General features: G+C 50.5%; 1 long non-coding RNA gene across 1 annotated transcript; it reads left to right on the forward strand.

The window, feature by feature from the left end:
* The first annotated feature begins 22,761 nt into the window (after positions 1-22,761).
* LOC306644653 lies at positions 22,762-26,541 on the forward strand. Its single transcript, XR_013759434.1, has 4 exons — positions 22,762-22,942; positions 24,069-24,175; positions 24,754-24,920; positions 26,470-26,541. It is a non-coding gene; the product is annotated as an uncharacterized lncRNA (long non-coding RNA).
* Positions 26,542-26,942: the final 401 nt, after the last annotated feature.

Here is a 26,942-nt window from a genome sequence, read left to right on the forward strand (position 1 = left end):
TGGCCCCTGCATGGGAGAGATGTCTTCTTTTCATCTAGGTTGTTCCGTTTTGTTTTGTTTAAATCGAAGTGAAATTCAGGTACATACAATTAACAACTTTAACGACTTTTTGCCAGGAACAGTGAGCACACCTATGACCCCAGCTACTGGAGAGGATCGCAAGTTCAAGGTCAGTCGGGCTATTTAGTGAGACACTATGTCAAAATGAAAAATAGAGAGGGCTAGGGATGCTGCTCAGCGGTGATGCCCCCGGGTTCAATGCCCAGCACTCTCCCCACCAAAAAAGAATGAAGCTGTTAGGCCGAAGAGCCCTGGTGGTCTGATTGGTAAGAAGGGCACGCAGAGACCCCAGAGGCACATGCACGGAGGACACAGGGAGAGGATGGCCATCTGCCAGCCACCCAGAGAGGCCTCCCGAGGAAGCAGCCCTGCCGACACCTTGACCTTGGACTTCAGCCTCCAGAACCATGAGAAAGGGCATTTCTACCGTGTGAGCCACGCAGCAACAAGAGGTGTCCTCACACGCCTGTTGCCTTCATATGTGTCCTTGGGCTGCAGTTCCCCCACCTGCCCTTCCTTTGTTCTGGGACTGGCTGTGCTGAGGGGTCCTGCGCTGTTGGCAGCCTGCAGTGGCAGAGGGAATCCTGCCGCCACTCCCAGGGGGAAAGGTCCTCTCTCGGACATGGGGGACAGAGCAGGGGCTCCAATTATTAAGAAATATCCCAAACGGGCCGGGCGCGGTGGCCCACGCCTATAATCCCAGCGGCTCAGGAGGCCGAGGCAGGAGGATCGCAGTTCAAGGCCAGCGTCAGCAACAGTGAGGCACTAAGCAACTCAGTGAGACCCTGTCTCTAAATAAAATGCAAAATAGGGCTGGGGATGTGGCTCAGTGGTTGAGTGACCCTGAGTCCAATCCCTGGTCCCATCCCCACACAAAAATATTTACATATATATCTCAAACAGAAGCCCAGGCCCGCCTGCAGAGAGAGGTTTCGATGTAACTGCTCTGGGGTGGGGTCTCCATGGAGGTTCCAGCCCAGTCAATGTGAGGCCCAACCCTGGCCCCAGGCCCGAAACTGAATCCTTAGCAGGAGCCCTGGTGACTGGCACCTGGCATGTGGGAGGGGACAGGTGGGGACACGGCACTGGGCTTCATGGAACATCAGGCAAGGCACCTCGGCTCTGCTTGGGACCAGAAGCTCTGCTGAGCCAGTTTTGCCAAGCGGGTGCCACTCCCTGGACAGGCCAGCAGCGCCTGCGCTTGCAGGAGACTGCCCTCAAGTTCACCCGGAGTCTGTGTGGACGTCTGAAGGCCAGAAAGCAGGAGCCCCACCCACCCCCGGTGCCTGGGAGACCCTCCACCTTCCTGCTCCTTCTGCCTCCCACCGGCACCGGCCCAGGCAGTGAGACACCCTGCTCCGCTCAGCGGGCACAAGCCCTGCTGGGCTTCCCTTTGGAGGGGAGTGGCACTGGGGCTGTGCGGGCTTCAGGGGCCCAACCGTACTCCCCCCTGGGAGCAAGAGGAGGGGCAGCTCACTCCGGAAGCTGTTCTCGCAAGACCTGTCGCCCACAAATTCACAGCTGTGCTCCTTCCTACGCGGAGACCAAAACACGGGCTGAGGAGTCAGCAACCTGGGCCGAAGCCCAGCTCCCCAGGGATCTGTGTGGCTTGGGACAAGTCTCTTGACCTCTCTGAGCCTCCATATCAGTGTCGGTAAAATGGGAGTAATTAACCATGCCAGGGACTCAACCCCTGGACTCCGACCTTTGGGCTGCAGTGACTCAGCTGGGTTTCTGTCCTCCGCCACCAGCAGAACCAGACACAGGCAGGAGGCTCTTGGCAAATCGACTTGGAAATGCAGCATGTGAGCTTCAACTGGAATGGGGTCGAAAGGGGTCACAGGGCCCTGGAGTGCTCCCTACCCCACTCAGGAATGGGGGCAAGCCCTGCTCCCGGTGTCCCAGTCCTGGGGTTACCCTGGGAAACAGCTAGGCCAGCTTCCCTTGAAAAGAGCCCACCAAATAGACTGGCCACCCTGGAAGCTGGCCCTTGGCCTCCCTCCCTGCTGGGCCCAGTGGGGGGGCGACTGAGCTGCAGCTTGTCATGGGACCCCAGAGGCCAAAACTGGATTAGTCACACTCTGGTTCGTCATGACTCTCTTAACTGAGCCATGCTGCCTTCTGCGTTTGCATTTATTTAAGACATATTTATTCTTAAAATAATGAGCACCCACGGAACCACCTGTAAAACCAGCAAGTAGAACACCGATGGGGTAGATCCATTTTAATGTGCTTCTCCCCAAATCCTGGATTTTGCTTTAAAAGAAGTTACCACTTATAAAGACATCCGAAGTGTTTTTAGGTCTGGGGGCTCCCGTGGTTCAGAGACGCTACATGCGCGTTGTGATGGTGGGGGTCGCCCACAGCAGTAGCCGGTCAGTTCTGTGTTACCCGCTGCGGACGCCATCCCGCCGCGTGAGCGATCCACAGGTGATCCTCCACCCTCTTTCCGGCAGGCACCGGCTGTCACAATTGACCTTCTGCAAACATTTGTGCACAAGTCCTCAGGCAACCCAGAAGCTCAGGCACCTGCACAGGCCGAAGGTTATGCGAATAATCAACGTTACAAGACGGGATCGAACCACCAGCTGAACGGAGGGCCACTTCCCACACACAGCAGCCGTGTGAGCCATCGGGCTGCTGTGGCTCCTTGCTGGCACTTGGTATTGTCACACGTCCTGATTTTACAGTCGAAGGGGTCTTGACATTCATTCTTCTGGTCCCTGTGGAGGCTGAGCATCTCTTCCTGTTCACTGACTGTTTTTCCTCTTCTGCGAAATGCCCATTCATGCCTCTTGCCCATTTTAAAAATTTTTATCTTTTCTCATTGACTTCAACACATTCTTTATATAGTATGTGTTCATGGTCCTTTATGTCTATTTAAAGTATCTTCGTCTTTTCTTATTGGTTTCAAAGTTCTCTCTGTATATGATACATATGCTGTCGATTTTATATATTTTTAAATCTCCAGATCAATGGTTTTTCATTTCGTCTTCTTCATTTTAGTCTTTTCATTAAGTCTTTTTAAAAAAAAAATGTTTAGTTGTCAATGAACGTTTATTTAATTTACTTATTTATATGCGGTGCTGAGGATTGAACCCAGTGCCTCACACATGCTAGGCAAGCGCTCCACCCCTGAGCCCCAGTGGTAGACCCTGAGGGTCTTAATGTTAATATCAAAATGCTGTGTGATTCTTTTATTTCACTAGTGTTTTTGGGGGTGGATGGGTGTCTTGTGTAACAAATTCTTTCTTATAAGGTTAAAAAGAAAGATGCAGATCTTCTTTAATCTGTAACAAATTTTATTTTGACATCTAAGTCCCTAACCCACCTGGAGTTGACTTTTGTGTATTTTTTGCAATGAATCCAGTTTCCTTTCAGAACTGCAAACAGTCCACATGGAAAATGTGGCTAACCACCTTTCGAGGCCCGAGTCTCCGCCATGCCCGCTGCTGTGTCGGTCTTGGGCCAGCGGGTCTGGCGCTGGGCCCCTGCTCCATTTGCTAACCTACTTCCTGCTGCCCAGCACCATCTGCTTTAATTCCACAGCCCCTAAGTCCCAACATCAGACAGGGCAAATCCCCTTCCTTAATCTTCCCCTGGAACCTCTTGGCCTGCTGTGCTCTCTCTGATTTGAGAAGCACTGGGCAGACCCTTCAAGCCCCGCCCCCGGGGCCTGGCTGGGATGGCCGAGAGTCCCTGGACCCGCTCAGGAGGTCGCGCCTTAGCATCCGGCCTTCCTCCTCTCCGGCACAGGTCCTCTCTCCTATTATTTAGGTCCTCTGTAGCTTTTTTCTTTTTTTTTCTTTTTCTTTTTGGTGCTGGGGATTGAACCCAGGGCCTTGTGCTTGCAAGGCAGGCTCTCTACCAACTGAGCTAGATCCCCAGCCCCCCTGTAGCTTTTCTTAATGGTATAATGTGACACTGTGGTGCATGCCCAGTGGCGTGCCCCTGCGTGGAACGCAGTGACTTCCGGTGTCACCCTCGTATCTAGGCCCCCTGCCCACTCTCCCCTTGGCTTCTGAGTGTCTGAAAAGCAGGCATTCTGCTCTCTCTTCCCCAGTTCTCACATTTTCAACTGACCTTCCTAGTCTTCTGCTGGGGAGGGCTCCCCAGCACTCACTGTTGGACAGGAGTGACCGCAGTAGACATAGCTCTTCCTGTTCCTGGTCTCGGGCTGCTGGGGATGCTCGCTGTCTGCTGTGACCTGCAGAGGTGTTAGCGTGACTTTATGTTGAATTTTCAAAGGTACATCTTCAGCACCTGTTCAAGGGAGCCTGCAGTTTTCCTTCTTTCATCGGTCAATGAGGCAAACGGCATTGATGTCCTTTTCTTTTTACTTGGTTCAGGGGATTGAACCTGGGGGGCACGTAAGCACTGAGCCACATCCCCAGCCCTCTTTATGTTTTGTTCTGAGACTGGATCTTGCTCAGTTGGTTAGGCCTTGATAAGTTGCTGAGGCTGGCTTTGAACTCGCGCTCCTCCTGCTTCAGTCTCCCGAGCTGCTGGGATGGCCGGCGTGCGCCACCATGCCCACTTCTGGTGTTTTTCTAATGTGGAACCACCCCTTGCAATCTTGACATTGTCCTCATTCCGTGATGTATGCTGTTATTATTTTTCTTCCTTTCTTTCTTGCTCTGCTTGCAGTGCTGGGGATGGAACCCAGGCCTCACGCATGCCTGTCAGCGCTCTGCCACCGAGTGAGCTGCCCCAGCTCTGGCTATCTTTTTATTCTCTGCTTCTGTGTAGTGTCCTTCACAGGCATGAGCCTCTGCTCTCGTGCGTCCCTGCCTTCCTCCTTGCGCTCCTCTCTGTAGCATCTCCTTCTCCTCCCTGCTCGGCCTCTGCATCTTCCCTCCACCGGCCTTAGGTTCAGCCTGCTGGTCTCCCGTCATTTCTGAGGGGACTGGACCTCAACATGTCCTTGAGGGCTCACCTCGTCCCTGCCACACATCTCCCCAGGCCACACTGTCCCCCGTGACGTCAGTTCTGCAGTGTTAAATGTTCATTTTGACGTCTTCTTATCCATGATTTACACAGGAGTGTTTTGTTCAATTTCCAAATAAAGCAGGTTTTAGAGACCTTATCTTTTTTTGAACATTTATAAGACCTTTTTTATTTTTAGTTGTAGATGCACACAATACCTTTATTTTATTTATTTATGTGGTGCTGGGGATGGAACCCAGTGCCCCACGCATGCAAGGCAAGTGCTCTGCCACTGAGCCACAAACCCAGCCCAGAACTTAACTTTTTGTTATTAATACCTATTTGAATTGTGTTGTGGCCAGAGAGTTTTTCTGAAGGATATTATTTTTTTAAAATTTAAAATGTTCTTGGCCTAATCTGCTATTGGTTTGGATTCATGCTCCACATCTAAAGGAGTCTAATCTCTCTAGGATTAGATACAGAGTTCTATGCATGTCCACTAGATCCACCTGTTTTTTGAGTGGATTGATCTCTATGTGTTTACTGATTTTTTAAATGTCATGCATCCATTTAATTGTGTGTGTGTGTGTGTGTGTGTGTGTGTGTGTGTGTGTGTGTGTGTTGCTGCAAACACCCCGGGGCCTGGCTGTGGCAGGCCACTCCCAGTCCATACATTGCCTACCTCACGGGGTCTGCCTCTCCTGTCTCTAATTTCAGGTGTGTTGACAGCTCTCTGTGGTGACACATCTGTCCATTTCTCCCCACATGCTGGGTTTTACCCTAAGCATGTTCAGCCTAATTTATTAGAGATATACATATTTAGATTTATTACAACTTTTGGAAAAATTGAAAATTTTCTCCAGGTAGTCAACTTTCTATTCTTTTTTGGTTTTGTTTTTGGGGGTGTTTTTGATACCTATTATTGAACCCAGGGGTGCTTAAGCACTGGGCCACATCCCCAGCCCTTTTTATTTTTCATTTAGAGACAGGGTCTCCATGAGTTGCTTAGGTCCTTGCTAAGGGGCTGAGGCTGGCTTTGAACTCCAGATCCTCCTGCCTCAGCCTCCCAAGTCTTTGGGATTACAGGCCTGTGCCACCATGCCTGGCTCACCCTTTCCGTTCTTGATGTGACTTGTAAAGGATAAGACACATTTGCTTAATAGCAAACATATTTTTTCATAGGTTTTGTCCTTCCTTTCACTTTCTACCTTTCTGGATTTTCAGGTTTTTGATAGCTCTTTTCTGAACCTCATTGATCTGTGTTGTTTTTTCAACTCCACCTGAGGAACTCTGAGCCAGTGAGCTTCGTCTCTCCGGCTGCTGTTCTTATGGACGTGTTGGCCTGCTTCTGCCATCTTCTTGTTTCATTTTCCACCTGCTCTACCTCCAACTTTCTTTTCCTCTTCCCTTGCCCTCTCCCGGCTACTTTGGAACACCTAAGATTTATTAATTTCTCTCTCTCTCTCTCTCTCTCTCTCTCTCTCTTTCTTTTGGCACCAGGGATTGAACCCAGAGGTGCTTAACCACCCAGCCACATCCCCAGTTCTTTTGATTTTTGAGACAGGGTCTTGCTGAGTTGCTGAGGCTGGCTTTGAACCCATGATCCTCTTGTCTCAGCCTCCTGAGTCACTGGGATCACAGGCATGTGCCGTTGTGCCAGTCTCTCCCTACGGCTTCTCTTCCTTCCATCGCCACTGTCGAATACCAACACGTACATCCACTTCACAAAGCTGAAACAGCAATCCGCACACGGGTTCCTCCCAAACGGGACCAGGTCTTTGACTCCCAAGTGCCCCCCATCTGACTCATACTAACTGTCACGTGATCCAGGGGTGTCGTTTTGCCAACTCCACAGGAGGCGTGGTTATCTCCTGCCACCAGGGCTTTGATTTAGGCAGGCCAGACAGTACCCCTCCTCCTCCTGTCTTCAGCCAGCCGGGACCATCCTCCTCTTCCAAGCGAGCACCTTCCCTGGACCTTGCTCTGGAGCAGGCGGCACGGCCCCGGCCGTGGGCATCCCTCAACGCAAGCGTCCTTATTCCATTCCAGCCTCGAGTCTCTGTTCCGCTCTCCCTTTCCTCTTCCTTCTCCATTTTAGTGGCCTTCTGGGGAGAGCATCAGGTGCGTCTTCTACTCTGCTGTTTTCCTTACCGTCAGGTCTGATTTTCTAGCCAGTCGCACGGTGTGTTTTATCCTAGGTATACCCTGGGAGCTCCATTTGTGTCTGTTTTACAGACGTGTCTGTCGGCTCCAGAGTTCTCCGTCTGCTGCCTCACGTGGCGTCCCTGGCTTTCCCCGCCCAGGCCGTGGCTCCACTCTGGTCCTGGGTCTTAGCGCTCTGTTCGCAGTGCCCTTGGCTGTTCTGACCCGTGGACCTGGCTTTGTGTGTGAATGAATCTCCTTTTCCTCGAGGCTGTAGCTTGATGGAGACCCGAGCCCAGGTTGGCAATGTTGTTTCCCTTCAGAGATTTGCTTTTCTTCTGCCTGTTGCCAGGATGACCAAGCTAGCCCAGAGCCACCCACGTCCTTGAATCTGTTTGCAGCTTAGGTAACCCCCACCACCGCAGCAGTGTTGCTATGGGAACCTGGCCTCCAGCATCCCTGCCTCCCTGGACCTTAGGCTGCCTGCAGCCCTGGTCCCGGCCCCAGCCTGGGCCCCAGCGCCAGGCCAGCCACCCTTCCCCCTCAGCCACTCTGGCCCAACTCACACCTGTTCATTTGCTGGTGCTGTTTGTTTGGGTAGCGGGTTCCACAGGGTCTTCTCCTCCTACGAGACCAGAGAAGCTGTGAGAGGCTGCACCCGGGCTGTGGTTCTGGGGAAGGCTGTCCCTCCACAGGCCCACAGTGGTGATGCCGAGGGTGAACCCGTGGTGCACAGGAAGCCTGGGAGCCCTGCTGCGTCCCCCGCCAGCTCACTGTTGAGCAATGGCAGTCATGCCTGCAGGGCTGTGTCGCAAGGCCTCATCCTGCACGGAATGGTCAGCCAGCTTCGCTCCCAGGGTTCTCCTGCCCCTTCAGAGGGTTCCTGCATCGACCCTCTCTGCCAGACCCTGAGCGGGCCCTAGGAGCTGGGGTTCTCCTTCCTTGCTGGTCTGCGGAGGGCTGGGGAGACAGGGCCTGTGCAAAGGCCAGTGGAGGCTGGCCAGGGTCCGGCAGGCTGGCCTGCGCTCAAGCAAGCCTTGGAGAGCAGACTTCTGCTGCTGGCTTTGCCTTGCAGCTCAGGCCTTCTTCTTGCGGATTTCCTTGGTCGTGGTTGGTGCAGGTGAGACCCCCAGAGAGATGAGCGGTCTGCCACGTGGCAAGGTGTCAACAGGTTCATCTGAAGGCCTGGGAAGGTGGTGATCAGGAACTCGCCTGCTGAGGGCAAACCCAGTCTTCTGCTGGAGTCCCGCGACCCTGGACAAGTGCTCTCCTCAGCGAAGCCTCAACCTGCTCATCCACACCACGGGCCTGGCTGCTGTATCTTGCTCCCTGGATCAAGGGCTAACAAGGACCGAGTGTGCCTAGCTATGTGAAGAGACGGGCACACGCCTGCCACCTAAGTAGCGTGCGTGCCTGTCTGTCCCACAGAGAGTTTCAGCAGTGCCTCCAAGGGGCCAGGCGCTTTGCTAAGCCCTTTGCACACATTGCCATAGAAGATAGAACTCTCATCTGTAATTTTTTAAGTATATTTCTTAGTTGTTGATGGACTTTTATTTTCTTTCTTTATTTATATGTGGTGCTGAGAATCGAACCCAGTGCCTCACACAGGCTAGGCAAGCGCTCTACCCTGACCCCAGCCCCATCATTATCTGTAATTTAAGGATGAGAAAATTGAGGATTAACAAAAGCTTCCTGACTTTTCTGTGGTCCCAACCCAGCCACCTGATTCATGTCTCCAAACCCTCAACCACCTACTCGCGAGCCTGATTCATACTCGGAATGACTGTTAAGTCAGGAAGCCCCAGCACTCAGGCCCCACCGGTACAGACCGGTGGCCAAGTCGCTCTGGGGTGGGTTGCTTCATCAGCTGCCCTGTGAGCCCTTCCACACACAGGTGCCTGCTGGCCTGGGACAGAGGTGGATAGACAGGTGCTTCGAGGCAAAGCCAGGCCAGCCAGGCCACTGAGAAAGCTGCTCCAAGCCTCGCCCAGAGGAACCCCAGCCTGCCAAAGCCCAGGCCCCTCACAGGCCACTTCCTGGCCTCCTGGCTGTCCCTCCCCCAGCCTCCTGCCCCAGCAGGGGTCACCTCCTGGACCTGCCAAGCCAGCCCAGTCCTATTTTCTCAAGTTGGCTGAAGAAACAAGCAGAGTGCCGGGTCTTCCTGCTGTAATAACCCCTTCCTTCCCTGCACCTCCTCTGCCCTTGGCCGGAAAGGGGCAGGCTCTATCTTTCCTTCCGTACACCAGGAGGCACCAGGTTGGACTGGGCCCCCTGATAAGGGGCTCGTGAGGGGTTGGGGCCGGGGTGGGCGGCCTGGTGGGCTCTCTGAGATACATGCGACTAACTGATAAGTGTCTTACCGAAGCCTGGCCCCGGGAGCCGTGGCAGGATCTGGGGAGGGCCCTCGGTGTGCACAGGGAAGGGAGACCCCGTGAGGGCCCCGGGCTCCCAGGCTGGAGCCGTGGAAGAGGCACGTGCAGTGAGAATCCTCCCTCCACTCCCGCACAGGCGAGTTCAGAAGCAAGGCCAACCAGCAGCCAGGGGGTGGCTGCGGGCCCAGGCAGCCTCCTGGAGGCTGGGGTGAAAGGCAGCAAGGCTAAGAAGCCTGGCGCTGGGACCCTCTCTCCTGGGGCTCCTGTCTTTTGGTTCATCCACTTGATTCTCTGATTGGCCCCTTGCTGTCCGGGGCACCCCGTGCAGACCCGTCACCCCCGCCCAGGCACTCTTCCAAGCAGGCAGGCGGTGAGCTCCGTGACAGCTGGGCAGGGCTGCCTTCCCCTGGAGGACCCCAGGCTCCAGGACAGGGCTGGCTCTCAAAAAGCCAACTCGGGAAAAACAGCTCTTACTTCTTAGCAGCCGGCCACTTAGGACTCTGTCTCAGGAACACTCTGAACAGGGTGCTTGCCCCCACCTGCACCCAGTGAAGGGACTTTTCCCAGACGGCAGGGTGACCAGAACTGAGGGCCCCAGCCAGGCCTGGGTGGTGTGGATGGGACGGGAGGGCACTGGGAGTCGAGCGTACCCCCACCTATCACCTGGCGGGGGAGATACCAAGGCCACGAGGTGGTCCTCCCGGGCGAGGCTTATCCTTTGCCCTCTGGATGTGTTGGCCCCTGCGATTTCCCCAGAGGTTCTACTTGTGGTAGTGGGGACTGCCTGCGTGCTCTCCCTGATTAAAGAAAAAAGAGTATCCCCACCCGGCTTGGCCTCTGGGTCTTGTGATGCTGAGACTCAGGAGCCCCTGTCTCAGCAGGACATTAATAGGCCTGGCCATCTCCAGGGGGCCAGCTCTGCCAGGACCTGACAGGATTCCCAACCCCAGGTCTGGAATCTCCCTCCCCATGTCTGCAGCCCCTGGCTCCTGGCCCAGACCCCACTGGCCACCCTACAGCCTCTCCCAGAAGCAATTCATGTGGGGAAGACCCCTCCCCACCTTTGAGCAGACCTGGGCAGCGCTCACTGAGCCCGAGGGAGCCACTTGGAAGGAACCCAAGCATGGGTGTGGGGAGGGGAGGGGGCCAGGGACCCACACCTGCAGCTCCTGTTCCTAACGTGGTGACTCGGGATCAATCGCCTAACAACGCTGAGCCTTGGTTGCTTAACCTGCTACCTGTAGACTGGAGTACCTGGTTCCTGGTTTTGCTGTGAGGACCAAAGAGGTAGCTGTCACAGAGGGCGAGCCTGGGGGACACGTGACCACCCCATCATCACCATCCAGGCCCCTCTGGGCAGACCTGCCTCTGGGTCCACCCAGACTGGGCTTCTGTCCCACTCCTCCCTCTAGTGGGGAAAGATGGTTATTGCAGGGGCTCCCCTCCCGTGGTGTGGGGCTGCCCAGGGTCTCCTCCCTGATCAACTTAAACTCATGCCCCTGCTATGTACGCACCAGCAGGGTAGGTCAAAAGTGGACAAGGAGGAGGGAGACTCACTCCCCTCCCTTTGGAAGCTCAGAGGACAGGACAGCCTGGTTTGGGTGTCCATGAGACAAGTCGGGCCCTAGGTCCTACCCGCTCCAGCCTGGACAAGGCACAGTGTCTGTGAATTCTAGAGTGCTCTTCTGTAAATGGGAACCTTCTGGTAGGTTCATTGGAAAGGGACAGGAAGAGCCAGGCCGAGGCTTGTGCTACTAGATTTGGGTGGAGGAAGGCTTTGTCTGCATGAAGGGGAGGGAGAGCTCCTGCATTGATTGGGGACGCAAGCCAAGGCCCAGAGCTCAGGGTTAGTGGCACCGGGACAGGGAGATGAGCACAGAGGCTGGACTTCATGCTTCATGCAGCAGTCCACAGAAAGGGGCACCCTGGCCAGACAGTTGACGCGAGGCTGCTACAGTAAGGGCCTCTAAGCTGAGGCCCAGCCCTGATGCTAATGCCCTCAGTGGTCCGAGGCCAGCCACACCCCCTGGGCTTCAGTTTCCCTATCTACAATGCAAGAGAGCAGGCCTGGCTGCAGCCTGTATATCTCTAGTCTGAATCCCCAGGACAGGGCTGGGCCTGATTTTCTGCACAGGGACTTCCAGCTGGCCAGGGACAGAGGTTCCTGGAAGGTTCTCGAATCCTCCAGCTCAGCAGTGCATCTGTCTTGGCTTGGGCCGGGGTTGGAGGGTGGGCGTGGCAGCTGAGAAGCACAGGGGCGCAGCCCGGGGTCTGAGAGCCTGGCGTTCTCACGGCTGCCTTGTTGTCTCTGCTTACAGGTCGTTATGGGTCGAGTCATGTCCCCACCCCACCAAAAAAAGTGTAGGTTGGAGTCCTAACTCCTAGGATCTCAGAATGTGACTGTAGTTGGTCTTGACAGAGAAAATCAAGTTCAGAGGAGGTCCTGAGGGTGGTCCTAATGCAATGAAGCGAGTGTCCTTATGAAAAGGAGGAAGGAGGACAGGACAGACATGTGCAGAGGGGAGGCCCCGTGAAGAGCCGGGAGAAGAGGCATGTGACATTGGGATGGCAGTGACGTCCCACAGTCAAGGAGCGAGGCCAGGATATGGGTGGGCAGGAGGGACCCTTCCCCAGTGCCTGCAGAGGCACAGGCCCTGCGGACCCCCGGACCTTGAACTTCGGCCTCCAGAACTGCCAGGCAGCCGCTTCTGTCGTCTAGACCACCCAGCTTGGGGAACTTCGCTGTGGCCCTGACAAACTAGTACAGAGCTCTGGCAAGGCACTAAAGATAGGAAGCACATTGAAAGTCATGAGTTCACATTGACACCTCTTGTTCAGATTCAAAGTCCCAGAGCCTTTTTAAACATTTTTCTTTTATATTTATATCTCTTTTCTCTTACATATTTATGTCCTTTAACCTACGATATACATAAAATGATTTCAAAATTTTAAAAAAGAAAAATCCCTACCTAAGAGCTTTTGTTCTTCTTCCAAATTCTCACAAGGGCCAAACCTCCCCTGGCTCATTTCTCAGTTCAATGTTGGCCCCCGAGAGGCCTGACCACCTGTTTCCACCTTGGCCACTCCTCCACCACATGCCCAGGGTTACCCAGCATGTATTGATTTATGCCTTTACTGTCTGTCTCCCCTCCTGGAATGTCAGCTCTTGCAAGAAGGGATTTCTGTCTGCCTCGTTCTCTTGCTAGAGCCCTGGTGCCTGAAACAGCCTGGACATAGCTGGCACTGTAAATGTTCGTAGAAAGACAGACGGAGGAATGGATGGGCACGCTACTTTTCTCTGCTGAGTTGACTTCATGTATGAGCCGGCTCATTTCTATAACTTTCCATAGGCTACGGGTCACCTGTTGGAAATAAAAACAGATAGGGATGACCACCCTTACAGTATGCTGGGGCCACAGCTTGGAAGTCCTTGGGCACTGTGTCACCTCGGACTTAGGATGCCTTTCCATTGAGACACGCAGGCTGCACTTGTGCCAGGGAGGGCCGAGGCCCATGGACACACTTGTCTCCAGCTTTCCAGGAAACCCTGGGCTCTGGGTGCCAAGACCGGGCTGCCCGGAGCCGGCGGCCTCGCCCGAGCTGTGCCTCCTGCGACGCCCCTATGGCTGTCCTGAAGCGTGGCCTACATGTGCACGCTCCCGGCACTGGTGGCTTTGTCTGCTAGTGCATGGGAAGTCTGTGCCCACAGTCGGCTCACAGCAAACAATGCAGCGATCCTGGCCTCCAAGGGGAAGGCAGGACCTGAAAATCCTGTGCTAGCAGCCTGACTTCAGTTATGGCGAGGAGCAATTGGGGTCTTTGGTGACCTCAGAGAGCAAGACCAACCCAGGGCTGCATGTTCTATACACAAAGGGAAGAGTGAAAACCAGGATCCAAAAGACCAGCCTCAGCGGTTCCTGCTCCCTACCTGCCTGACTGGGTCACATGGTCTCCCGTTCCTGCCCTTGTGTGGCCGCCCCGGTGGGGCCCAGGTGGGTCTCATTCAATCCACTCAACCAATTTTAGCTGAGCTCCTATTTGTGCCACACTCTGTGTTCAGGCTGGGAAATGGAGGGGACCCAAGCGGCAGCCCCGCCCCAACCCTAAGGTACAACCACAGACGTATGAAATCGAACAAAGCCGGGCCTTGTGGCGCCCCCTTCTGGCCAGCCGCAGATGTAGTACTCCAATCAGTGCACTGGCTTCAGGCGCCTTAGAAATGCCCGTTTGCTGGAAATGAGGGGCCAGCGCAGGAGCCACAGCGGATTCGCCCGAGCCCCTTGCTCTCCAGCGTCCTCCCAGCAGCCTGCGCTCTCCCTGCCCTGGGCACCTGTGCCACTGCTGCCCAACTGGCCTCCCCAGCCCAGCTCCTCCCTGGGCATCTCCACCTGCTCCCTCTGCAAGTCACAGCAAAGCTCCCGGAGCTTGCGGATGGCGTCAAAGGATCCGGTCAGAAAATGGGAACAGGAGAAGGGAGAGGCAACAGGCACTCGCGTGTCATATAGAGGACATGCCCATTGCAGAAGAAAATGAACTGAACACCACAGCTTGGAAAGGACAGAGGACTCTGGCGTGAGTCCACCTGCACCCAGAGGAGGACCCTACCCTGGACTGGTGACCAGGTCCGAGGTTGGAGGGTAAACGCCCGGACTCGGGGAACCGAGCAGGTGGAGGCATTGCAGGTGACACCTGTCCTCCCTATGTGTGCTGTGGGGCGGCTGGGAGCTGGCCAGGAGTTTCCTGGGACTTGCGGGATTTCCACCTGGAGTCCCTCGACCAGTGCACCTGTCTCAACGGCCAGAACTCTGAGTGAGATTTGGGATGGGGATCCAGATTTAGGAACTGCCTATGGCAGCTTGGGGGTGGCCTCAGAGCCAGGGGCTTGGTGGACTAGACAGGAAAGCCCATAGGTCAAGGAAGGACACAAAGAGGAGCCATCTCCAGAGGTGACCATAGCATCACTGTACAGAATTGTATTTGGGATTTCTATCAGGGGACAGATAAGGCACAGTGTGATGGGTTGATCTGGGGCGGGTGTTAAACAGGTGTTATCGTACATAACAGATTCACACAGTTTTCAGTGTCTTAATCCGTAAGTTCCCCATTCCTGTCTCTCTTCCACCTTCTCCCTCCTCCCTCTGAACTTGGTGAGGAAACCTGGTTCTTCATGTATCCCGGGAAGTTCCCCGCAGCCTGGATCATGCCTGCTGCTTCCCTACGTGATTTAACCTGTTCTGTCCTCTCTTTTCCCCGTAGTCAAGAGTCCGTCTAGAGGCTTGGGTGAGATTTGTTTTGACTGTGTGCAGGTGTGTGCAGCTGTGTGCAGGGGTGTGCAGGGGTGTGCAGGTGTGTACGGGAGACCTTTTAGTCCTCCAGGAGGCACGTGATCTCTGGCGGCCCCTCTTTTTGTAAAGTTAGAGGATGTTGATATTTAGTGACTCATTTAGACCAGAAGTTCACCCTCATGATGTTGACTGGTTGTCCTTGCTAAAAATGTCACATTCTAGCCAGCAAGGTGACACACACCTATAATCCCAGCAACTGGGGAGGCTGAGGCAGGGGATCTCAAGTTCAAGGCCAGCCTCAGCAACTTACTGGACCCCGTCTCAAAGTAAATAAAACAAATAAGGGCTGGGGATGTGGCTCAGTGTCCCTGGGTTCAATTCCTGCTACCAAAAAAAAAAAAAAATTCTTATGTTATCAAAAAATGGTCCAAAATCCACTTAAATTCTTTGTTTGGAATATTTTTAAACAGATTAGAAACGCTGAGTCATTCAAGTTTCCATCTATAAGACCTTATACATGCCCTCATCAACAACCCTTTTTTCCCAGTGCACTCTTCAGAGGAAAAATTCTGTCAACAGTTTTGTGTCATTCTTTGGTAATATAACCCCTTTGCTCTAAGTTCAGATAGCATATTGATGTGTTTATTTGTTTACATGTTTATGAGCATATTGATTTACACATTGATTATGAAGTATCTGTTGGATAGCATGCTACTGGCAGTTTCTTGTCAACACAGGAAAGGCCAATTTGGAAATTTGCAGTACATGAGTTACTATAAAAGAAAGATACAAAGCACATGCTTAGACTCCTTGAAGATTCTCGCTTCAAGATAACCAGGGCATAAACTTCAAGGCACCTGAGTTTGCACGGCCATCCCTCTCCTTGTTAATAAGCAGGGAGAGAACTCAGGAGGCTGGGGCAGGAGGACCAGGAGTTCAAGCTTCGCCTGGGCAACCTAGTGAGACCCTGCTTGGAAATAAACATGAGAAGGACTGGGGAGTCAATACCCAGGCCCCCTTCAAAAAAGCACTGAGGGGTGAGAACACACTCCTGTGCTCCTCACCCCCAGGAGTGACACACAGATGAGTTCTGCGTGCTGCTCTCTCCGTACCATTTCCCCGGATCTGCTTACTCCCACCCAAAGCAGCAGCTCCTTCCGTGCAGCTGTCCCCTGATCCACAGAGAATGTGTTCCAAGACCTCTGTGCAGGCCCAAAACAGCGGATAGCACTGGACCCTGCAGATACTGTTCTTTCCTATACCTATGTACCTATTTTCATATACATTTGTACCTAGAATGAAGCTTAATTATAAATTAGGCATAGTAAGAGACCAATGATAACAATTATAACAATATGCAATCAGAATTAAAACTTATAAAGTGTTCATTTCTGGAATTTTCCATTTAATATTTTCAAGTTGCCTCTGACTGCAGTTAACTGAAACTTTGGAGAGCAAAACCATGGATAAGGAACAACTACTTATATTATTTCTAGAACTTTCTGGAGGTTGTATGTAGTTATACATTTTTTTTCTTTCATGATTCATTGTTTTTGCTAAGTAAGACACTTCTTGCCAAGTCTATCTTATCTCTAGTTCATTTTTGCTTCAGAAACTTGCAAATATTAAGAAGCAGTGCTCTGGTCTTGCTGCCACAAGCACAGACATGCTAAAGCCATCTGTGAGACCCATTCACACCACACCCTGCACTCTGTCCAAACACCTGTTTCCCAGCTCTGCTGTCTGCCAGCCTGCCAGTAACATTTGCTGATGAAGAGGTATTGTTACCCAGTGTGCGAAAATCACAAACCACCATGCGCACCGAGCCAAACTGAAAGGGAAATAGGGGTCCTTTAATGTGCATGCCAGGCAAGTGGCTGGGAGCAACCTAATGCCTCAAAGAACTCCCAGCACCTGAATTTTGTAAGTACAGAGTTTATAAAGGCAAAAACCACAAGAACAATTGAGGCATGTGTAGGTCAGAAAGACCCTGTTGAAACAGAGATTTTTGATTACGTGAGAGAATTGTTTTGATTATACATTCAGAGTCATTTTGTTAGACATCAGGTCCACAGTCAGGGACACAGGAAGGTCAACACGAATACAGCTTCAGGAGGCTGAAAAGAAAACGTAAGCAAGCATACAACAGAGTCAGGTCAGAACAAAATGGCGTTACCTTGGTTCTTTTACATTTCAGGACGTAACATTTCCCTGCCGGCTTTTTAAATTTTGTTGTAATTTTTATTGTATTTTTTATCATAGCAGGAAGAACAAATGATTACCCACTGGCATGAAAGTTTCTGCTTTTGTTATTAAGAAACCTCAAAAAAAATCTTTCAAAGTATTTATCATTAACTCTCAGGAAATTTTGGGAACTACTGGGGTTGAGTATAACTTTAAGCACCACTGGAAGAGCCATGGAGGTTTGTCTGGACACTTGGCTTGTACGTTTCCTAGTACTCGCAATGGCTTGGTATGCTATAACTTGATATCTCAAGGCCAGTCTGCCAGGCAAGGTTCCTCATTTAGAGACTGGCACCAAGCCCAGCTTCCAGCAGTCTGGTCCTGGGCTGGGAGGGAGCCGTTCTGGCATTTTCTCACTGCCTGTGTCAACTGGCCCCACTCTCCTCCGTTCATTTCCTTTTCCACAATGGCTGCATTATTCCTTTAAGCCCTCCCCAGGTGTCACTGACAAGACAGTAACTGCCCCTTTTGAAGTGTGCGATCTGATGTGTGTGGCCAGACACTGCACCCGTGAAGCCACGGTCACACTAGTATTTCCCTCACAAGCTTCCCTACCTTCATAATCCATCTTTCCCTGATCCCAGGTGGCCACTGGCCTGTCACTGTAGTCTCCATTTTCTAGAATTTTCTGTAAGTTGAATCATGCAAACGTAGTCTTTGTCTGACTTCCTTTGTTCATCCTGCTCACTTTGAGATTCAGAAGAGCTGTCAAGTGCACCAACATGTCCTTAGCTTGAGGTCCCCCCTCCATCCTCAGCATCACCAAAACCTCCGCGTCCCTGTCCCACCTGATTCTGACCCTTGGGCCTCCCCCGTGTAAAAGCTCCTGCCTTCCGTCCAGCTCCCTGCGTTGACCCAGGGTAATCACCCCATGGCAAGATCCTTAACTACTCGCACCTATACAGTCCTTTGCCCTGTCCAGGTAACATATTCACAGGTGCTGGGGATTAGGGAGTGGATGTCCTGGAGGCCAGGGCGCTATCATCTGCTGTAAATGTTTGTGTGCAGGTATTTTTTGTGGACATGCTTTTATTGCTCTCGGAGTAGAGCTGGGCCTTAAGGTAAGTATATGTTTCACATTTTAACAAAATGCTAAACTAATTCCCAAAGTGCTTATGCCACTTCCTGTTGTCACCAGCAACACATGAGAGTTCCAGGTGCTCTGCATACTTGGAATGGCCAGTTTTAAAAAGTTCAGCCATGTTAGTGAGTGTGAAGTGGTAACCCATTGTGGCTTTGATCTGCATTTTCCCTAGTGATGACTGATGCAGAACACCCCTCCACGTTTTGTGATGTTCTGGGGGTGAACACAGGGCCCTCTACTAATGAGCCACATCTCAAGCCCGTTTTATCTTTTTTTATGTTGAGACAGGATCTTGTCAAGTTGCTTAGGCCTCAAGAAGTTGCTGAAGCTGGCCTCAAACTTGCCATCCTCCTGCCTCAGCACCCGAGTAGTTGGGACTACAGGTGTGCACTGCCACGCCCAGCAATATGTTTTTGGGACAGGTTCTTTGTTGGATATGTTTTGCAAACATTCTCTCCCAATCTGTGATTTGCCTTTTCATTTGGCCAAATTCAACATCCATTCATGATTTTTAAAAATAAAACAAAAACCATTCCTGGTAAAGTAGGAAGAGACTTCCTCAACCTATAAAAGTCGCCTATAAAAATTCTACAGCTAACATCACTGGACACTTTTCCACTAAGCTCAGAAATAGGCAAGGATGTCTCCCCTTCTCGAATCAATAAGGTAAACAAAATCTACAGGAACAGAAGAAATAAAACTCTCATGGCAGACCACATGACTGTCTACACAGAAAATTCCAAAGACTCTACAACAACTTTACTAGAACTAATAAGTGACTTCCTCAAAGTTATAAGATATAAGGTAAATATACAAAAGTCTGTTGTATTTGTTAACCAGCTGTGTTAGTTATCCATTACTGTATAACAAATTATCCCCAAATTTAGCTTCTTAAAACAATAGTGAATTTGCCAGAAGGGGGTCACATGCCTGTAATACTAGTGACTCAGGAGACTGAAGCAGGAGAATAGCAAGTTTAAGGCCAGCCTCAGCAACTTAGCAAGCCCCTAAGCAACTTAGCAAGAACTTGTCTCAAAATAAAAAAATAAAAAAGGATTGGGAATGTACCTCAGTAGTTAGGCACCCCTGGGTTCAATTCCCAGTGCCACAAAATAATAATAATAACAACAACAACAATAATAAAACTTATTATTCCATGCAGTTTCTGAGAGTCACGGATTCAGACATGGCTATGGTGGGCTCAAGAGCTCTCAAGAGACTGTGATCAAGATGTTGGTTGGGGGCTGGGATGTGGTTCAGAGGTAGAGTGCTTGCCCTCTACCTCTGGATTCCGTCCCTAGCATTGGAAAAAAAAAAAAAAAAGATGCTAAATAGGGCTGTGTTTACATGCTAGCTCAATCAGGGCAAGACCTGATGGCATCTTGACTCTAGGACTGTGAGAAATAAACTTCTGTTGTACATAAGCCACTCATTTTGTGGTAGTTATAATCTGAAAAAAGATAACAAATATTAATAATAATTTAAGTTATCATAAAGAGTAGCAGATGTTCAAGATCCTGTATTAGAACAAAGAGGTGTATTTTTTTTTAAATTAAGATTGTTATTTTAAAACACAAAAACTTTGTGTCTGGTAGGTTTATAGCTCAGTAGTAGAGCATATACTTGGCTCAATCCCCAGCAAACCCCCCTGCAAAAAAGAATCAGAACAATAAAGAAAACACACATGGAAACTTAAGAATTTACTTAAAGGTTTTTTTTTTTTTTTGAGCAATTTGAAAAACAAACTTATGTGGAAATTAGTTATTGTTCTTTAAGATGTTGTTTTGAAAAAACCTATTTTATTCACAAATTGTTTTGTCGCTCAGGTCCAGTTAAATGGCCTAGTTGGATATTGTTCAAGGTATTAGAGACTCATATTTTGTATTGTTCCACATTTATTACTGACAGCCTACTTACTGGATCCTATTTGAGAAGGCAAATATTGGTATATTAAACAGGCCATGGATCCAGGCATGGTGGTGCCTGGCCCATAATCCCAGCTACTCAGGAGGCTGAGGCAGGAGGATCACAAGTTTCAGGGCCTACCTGGGCAACTTCGTGAGACACTGTCTCAAACAAAACTAAAAAAGGCTGGGATGGAGCACCCCTGGGTTCATTCCCCAGTATGGGGGATGGAGAAGGCCATAATGTAATATGCCCTCAGTCCCAGAGTAAGTCCCTGCACCCTATTGGGAGACAGTGCAGCACCATGAGAAAGCAGAGGCTCTGTGATCAGCTGCCTCAGTTCAACACATGGTTTGGTCAGTTACCAGCTGGGCAAGTTGCTTACTTCTCTAGTACTCAGTTTCCTCATTTCTAAAGCATGTGTCTTGAGGCTGTTTAAGGACTTAAGGAACAAACATCTGTAAGGCAAACACACAGCGCCTGATGCAAACGGAGAGTGTTGGATGTTTGTGTTCTATTAGTTATTATCTATGTTTCATTGTGTGTACCTCTTACTAGTTCTGAAGAATATAATGAATTTTGGTTGGTCCTATGTTGATGAAACATATATGCTCTATTAGTACAGGGGATTGGACACAGGGGCAGTTAATCGCTGAGATCCAGCCCCAGTCTTTTTGAGACCCAGTCTTCCTAAGTTGAGGACCTCACAAAATTGCTGAGGCTAGCTTTGAATTTGTGATCCTCCTGCCTCAGCCTCCCAAGCCACTGGGGTTACAGTAGTGCACCACTGTGCCTGGCCAATCCAAATATTTTTATCTCCCTAAGTTTAATGATCTAGAATGCAGTACTGTATAGAGGGTAAAGAGGGGTGGGAGGGGTGGGGGGAAGGGAAAAAATAACAGAATGAATCAAACAACATTACTCTGTGTAAATTTATGATTACACAAATGGTATGCCTTTACGCCATGTACAGAGAAACAACATGTATCCCATTTGTTTACAATAAAAAAAAAAAATGATCTAGAATGCTCTTAATGACCTGTATTTTCAAACCACTCTAAGACAGAATGCTGTTAGTTTTTGTTGTTGTCGTTTTGAGACTGTTTCCCAGGCTCACCTTGAACTCACAATTCTGCTTCAGCCTCCTGAGTAGCTGTTATTACAAGTGTATACCACCAAGCCTGGCTCTATGGCACCCCTCACTTAATTTTTGCAGTGTTGGGGATGGACCCAATGGTTGGCACATAATAAACAGGTGCTCTATCACTGAACTACATACCAGACTTAAGGCAGCCTTTAACATCCATCAGTCTGTTTCTATGGGTCCTAGGAGATACCATGAAAGTGACTGACTTACTGACCATCTGTTGGTACCAATATGTACCTCTGATGGCATGTTACCCTTGTTCAAGAAACGCGGTGTGCTATTTGCATGGATTATTCACTAGATAGGAAAGTCAGCTTCAAGTGGAATCACAAGTAGGATCTACCATTATCCTTTTCAGTGACTTTGTTTGATAACACAGAAATTTTGCCCTATTCCCAGGCTATTGTCATTTTTGCCACTGCCTTTTTATCACCCTGGCAAATACAATGTGACTCACTCTCTCAGAAAGGGAAATGTATCTCTTCTGGGACTAAGGATTTCACAAATAACTAAGTTTTATTTATTTAGTGTCAGGGATTGAATCCAGGGCCCTGTGCATGTGTGTTCTACCTCTGAGCCACAACCTGCACCAGATAAATCTTAATCCAGAAAAAACGTTTTCGCTTTTGTTGTGAAGGATTTCCTGCAAGTCTTCTATTTAACAACTCCAACAATTTCATGACGATTCCTGCAAGACAAGCTTATTCCCACAGATGTTTTTTTCTCCTTGCACAAGGAGTCATGCGCTCCCAGGTCCTAAAGCTTCAGACCTGATCCGTATAGAGCTTTTGGCTGTGACATTTCTCCTGGGTCTTTCTCCCTTGGCCAAATGTCTTCAACTGTCCCACTTAGTTCCGAAGGCCAGCAAGTAGCTTTTTCTTTCTTTCTTTTTTTAATCTGTTGATTTCGGTTCCCTTGCTCAAAAACCTCTGCAGGCTCTGCCACAGAAGCTCCACCTGCTCGGCCTGACTCCAACTGCAGCCGAGGAATTACCCCCATCTGCTTGAGCAAGCCCCGGAGCCCAGTTCCGCACCCGGCCGCCAGCTGGGACCTAGCGAGGTATCCTGTGAACAAACCACCGCGTCCTACTACCCTCAACGTCCCCCGCCACGGCCCCGACAGCGTCGCGGCCAGAGTTCCGCGGGCCACCACTCTGCTTTACCAGGCCCTCCATTTAGCCCAATAGTCCCATAGCCGGACGGATCGCCTGAGGCCACCGGACACAAGGCGCCGGAAAGCCAGCCCCTTGCCCCGACCGAGTCACTCCGTCGCAGTCTGGCTGACGTAAAAAATGACCCAGCACCTCGACCAAGAGGAACAGGCCGTCGTGCGAGAGGCGGAAACTTCATCCAATCGAGTCCTTCTTCTACGGGCGATTCGCCCAATCACAAGGCGAAGCAGCCAACGATGCCCCCGGAAGGAACAAGGAAGGCGGGGAAACGAGAAGGGGTGTGGCCAGAAAGCCCCGCCCTCCGCGCTGCGGGTAGCGGCTCTGGGCATGCGTGTGGAGGCTGGGCGTTCGGGCGGTCCTTGTACCGGGTGCCCAATGATTCGCTCCTGGCGTCAATCTTTTAAAACCACTCGTGCACACTGCGAGTGTTGGTTTAGTTAAAACATACTGCCCTGGTCCACTTATCCCAGACCTGCAGCCAGCAGTTATATCAGTTATATTAATGTTCATCTGTATTCTAAGGAAAAAAAATCAGCGATAGTAAATTTTACTAATACGGATTGCAGAGGTTGAACCTCAGCTGAGTAAGAACGCCAGGGTCAATCGGTATGATGTTTTAGTAAAGTTTAATATCGCTCTGATTTCTTTCTTTTCTTCTTCTCTTTTTTAAGACTATAGATAAACATAAATAGAAGGATCCTCTTTTCCCGCTCTCATCCCAGTGGACCAGCTTGCGCCCTCCCCAGGGTCCCAGCGCCTCTCTTGGGAGACTTTCCCTTTACCGTCCTTGAGAGGCAGGTGCAGGCAATTGTACGTGTAACCCCTGGAGATGGGCTGCCTGGAGTCGCGTCCTGTCCCTGTAAGCATGGATGCTGGGTGATCTCAAGCTAGCCCAGCAACCTCTCCGTGCATCTTCCTCTTTTAAACAGGAGTATTAACAGCAGCTTTCCTATCGAGTTTTTGTGAGGACCTATAAGTTTATGCAAGCGTTTAGAACGATGCCTGACTATAATAGGCCCTTAAGAAATGATGTTGCAGTCCCCGATTCCTCTTCCCTCCAGCGCACACCTCTAGGCTACAATTCTTAGCCTCCTGAAGGTAAGTGGGGCCGCACGACTGCCCTCCGACAGGGGATTGTGCGCAGAAGTAATGGACACACATCCTGACCTGCCTTCCTGTTTCTTGGTCTGCACGGCTGGAAGTGATAGTGGAACCAGAAGAAGGTTCCAAACCCTTCTTCAGCACCACTTGGAAAAGAGCTGCTCACCCAGGGAGACCCACTTGGGAGTGCGGTATGAGAAATAAAAACATACGCTTCCATCGTGAGGACCACTGAAATGCTGCGGTTTTGTCGTAGCTGTTAGCTAACCTCATACATAACCATTTCTATTATTACTGTACTATTTTTTATCTCTCCACTATCAGACTCTGAGAGCATGTTGTTTTGCGATGGTATTTGAAACGACTGCACACCATTCCTCAACAGGACTACAAGTCCCTCTTGGATGTCTATTTCTGTTAAGCCCTAGCACCCCAGCTCTGTGCTGTACATGCACAGTGCCTAGGGCCTCACTCAGCCAATTGCCTGGGAATGAAGAGAGGGCTGCATGTCCAGGAGTGGGGTGCAAAGGTTGTTCTTTACTTCATTGCGTCCCCACCCATCCACTGATGTTCTTTCCTCTCCTTTCCAAGGATTTGCTGGTTCATTCATTTGCCCTTTGGTTTAACACAGACTTGCGCAGCCCTCCCTCTGTGCCAGGCACTGTGAGACCCGAGGACTTAGTGGTGAACATGCAGACAGCACTTCGGTGCACAGGACCGCCTTAGTCTAATGGGCAGGTAAGACGAGCAGACGGTATTTCCTGTGTAAGCCCCTGGCTCTTGGCCCTGTGAGCATGGTGCCTGTCCTGTAAGCCACAGTGTCCCGCTCCCATTGTTGAGCAAGAGAGAAGGAAAGAAGACTGTTCTAATGGCAGTGTGCAGGTGGGTACCTGCAGGGAAGGGTTCTTAAAGGAGCAAAATCCTGAGGGCTGAATAGGATTCACCAGGCAAAGGGGCTTGTGGGGAAATGGGAAGGATTTATTTCAGGCAGAGGGATCAGCAGGTCTGGAAGTGAGGGAAAGCTGTGTGTCTGGGAGGGGAAGCGGGAGAGAAGGCTGTAGAAGTAGGGCCAGATCACATTCTAATGAACGAAGATCTGGCAAGACCGTAGCTGCAATGTCAGTGGTTAATTCCTCCTTTGAAAACAATGGGATCAACCACAAGGGCGTGCAGCTCATCCTCTCAGGGCTGGGGCTGAGCACCTGGGGAAAGCCGCTGCTCACAGCCCTGGAAGAACTCCTGCAGGTGTGGCCCCTGACCTGTGGGGACGCAGCCCAGGAAAGCCCAGTGGTCTCATTATTCCTGCTGCATTTCAGATTACACACCTGGGCCCATGGGCGTGTCAGTCCCCCTTTGGTTACTGTCTGCTCCTGGCCTCTCCTGGGACGGCGACAACCTCCAGCCCAGCAGCAACCAGGCTTTGCCATCACTGTCCAGCATCCTCGACCTGTCCTACCACTAGCCACTAACCTACCTGGCTCAGGCAAGTGAACCAAAGAATGTCTAAGTTCCATTTGGCAGCTGGGAAGTCTCATAGGCAGCTTAGTTATTTGAACTTCTTTACAAAATGTCCTCAAATTTTCATTTAATTATTTACCTCTATTTATCTTGATCTGACCCTAAACCAAAGATATTTTTCTATCAAACACATTTAGTATTTGAAACACAGTGGTTAAGAGCACAAGCTTTGAAATGGGACAACACTGGGTGACTTCTGGATCTGCTTGTGTTAATGAATCAGTTGTACAGTGTGCCCATCACTGTAATGATTGGTTTTGCAAAAGAGGAAGGGTTTATTCACAAGACAGCCAAACATGGACGTGGAAGAGCAAGCCTAAAATCTGCCTCCCAAAGGACAGGGATTAAGATTATTTATGGGATACAAAAGCAAAGTGCAGGGCTGGGGATGTGGCTCAGTGGTAGAGTGCTTGCGTAGTAGGCGTGAAGCTTTGGGTTCTATTCCCAGCACCAGAAAGAAATAAAAAATAAAAGTAACTATTAGCTGGATGCGGTGACACTCCCTGTAATCCCAGTGACTCGGGAGGCTGAGGCAGAAGGATCACAAGGTAAAGGCCAGCATCAGCAATTTAGCGAGGTCTTAAGCAACTCAGTGAGACCCTGTCTCAAAAGTTAAGGAAAAAAAAAAAAAATGGAAATCAGCTCGGTGGTAAAGTACCCCTGGGTTCAATCCCCAGTACAAAAAATAAAGAAAGAAGCAGGATGCACTCCGGAGGCTGAGGTGGGAGGATCATAAGTTTGAAGCTAGCCTCAGCAACTTAGCAGGATCCTATCTCAAAATGAGAAGGGAAAGGGCTAGGGGTGTAACTCAGTGGTAAAGCAGCCCTGGGTTCAATCCCAGTATTGAGGGAGAAAAAAAAGAGAGAAGGGCGCCTTCTCACATTGCTGAGGCTGGCCTTGAACTTGTGATCCTTCTGCCTCAGCTCCCGAGTCACTGGGATTACAAGGGAGCATCGCCGCATGCAGCTAACATAACTTTTACTTTTTATTTCTTTCTGGTGCTGGGAATAGAAGGGTGGTCTCGGGTGTGGGAAAGGTGGGAAGTGAGGTCATGAGTGGCCTGTGCGTGTGTGATCCATCCTCATCGCTTAACGAGATCCGAGGGCAGAATTTTCATCTCTTGATGGCAAAGAAGTTGCCCAGTAGAGGATGCCAGCAAAGGCCCAAAGACAGAGCCAGCAGTTTCAAAAAAGAGACTTCAAGTCCCTAAAATTTTAACCTAGGGGACCTTCATCACGCTGACCCACACATCAGAGGTGTCACCTGCAGCAAAGGTAGTGGGAGACCAACAACACTGCCCCGCGGTGAGACCCCCAGACTAGCGATGACGATGATGATGACCATGAGGGGTTTTGCTGTGCTGCCCACACTGGGCTCAAGTGGTCCTCCTGCCCCAGCTTCCTGAGTGGCTGGGACCCCAGGTGCACATCACTATGCCAGTCTCCAGAATTATAGTGATTTTAGCCATAACTAAAAGCAAGTGCAGCCAGCTAAGTGCATTGTGTCTCTTCCAGTTCTCTTGGTCTCAGTTGTCACCGGCTGCCTGGGCTAGTCACCTGGGTTCTCTGAGCCTCTCATCACTCATTGGAGGTTGTTATTCCAGGAGCTAGGAGTGGCCCTGGTTCCATCCCAAGCATCCCAAGCCCAAAAAGAATTCACGAAATGTATACTGAACACCTACTATGAGTCATGTGCTCAGTAAATACCTCTAGGCAAGCTGGCTTTATGTGTTCTGTTTTTCAATTTAAATTTTAAATTAAATGATTTGTCACTGTGTTGCAAAAGCCATCATGAGTAAAACAGCTGGCACCTCACAGGAGTCAAGGCAGTGACCTTGAACTGTGCTGGTAGCCATTGGATTCTTTGTTACAAAGCCCTTGCAAGAAAAATGAAAGCCAGTATGACTTAGGAATGTCCTCGAAGAGGCAGTAAAAATCATTGTATTAAATCTCAACCTCAAGGGCACACCTTTTTAGTATTTTCTGTG

This window comes from Sciurus vulgaris (assembly GCF_902686455.1).
Source record: "Sciurus vulgaris genome assembly, chromosome: 15".
NCBI classification, from domain to species: Eukaryota; Metazoa; Chordata; class Mammalia; order Rodentia; family Sciuridae; genus Sciurus; species Sciurus vulgaris.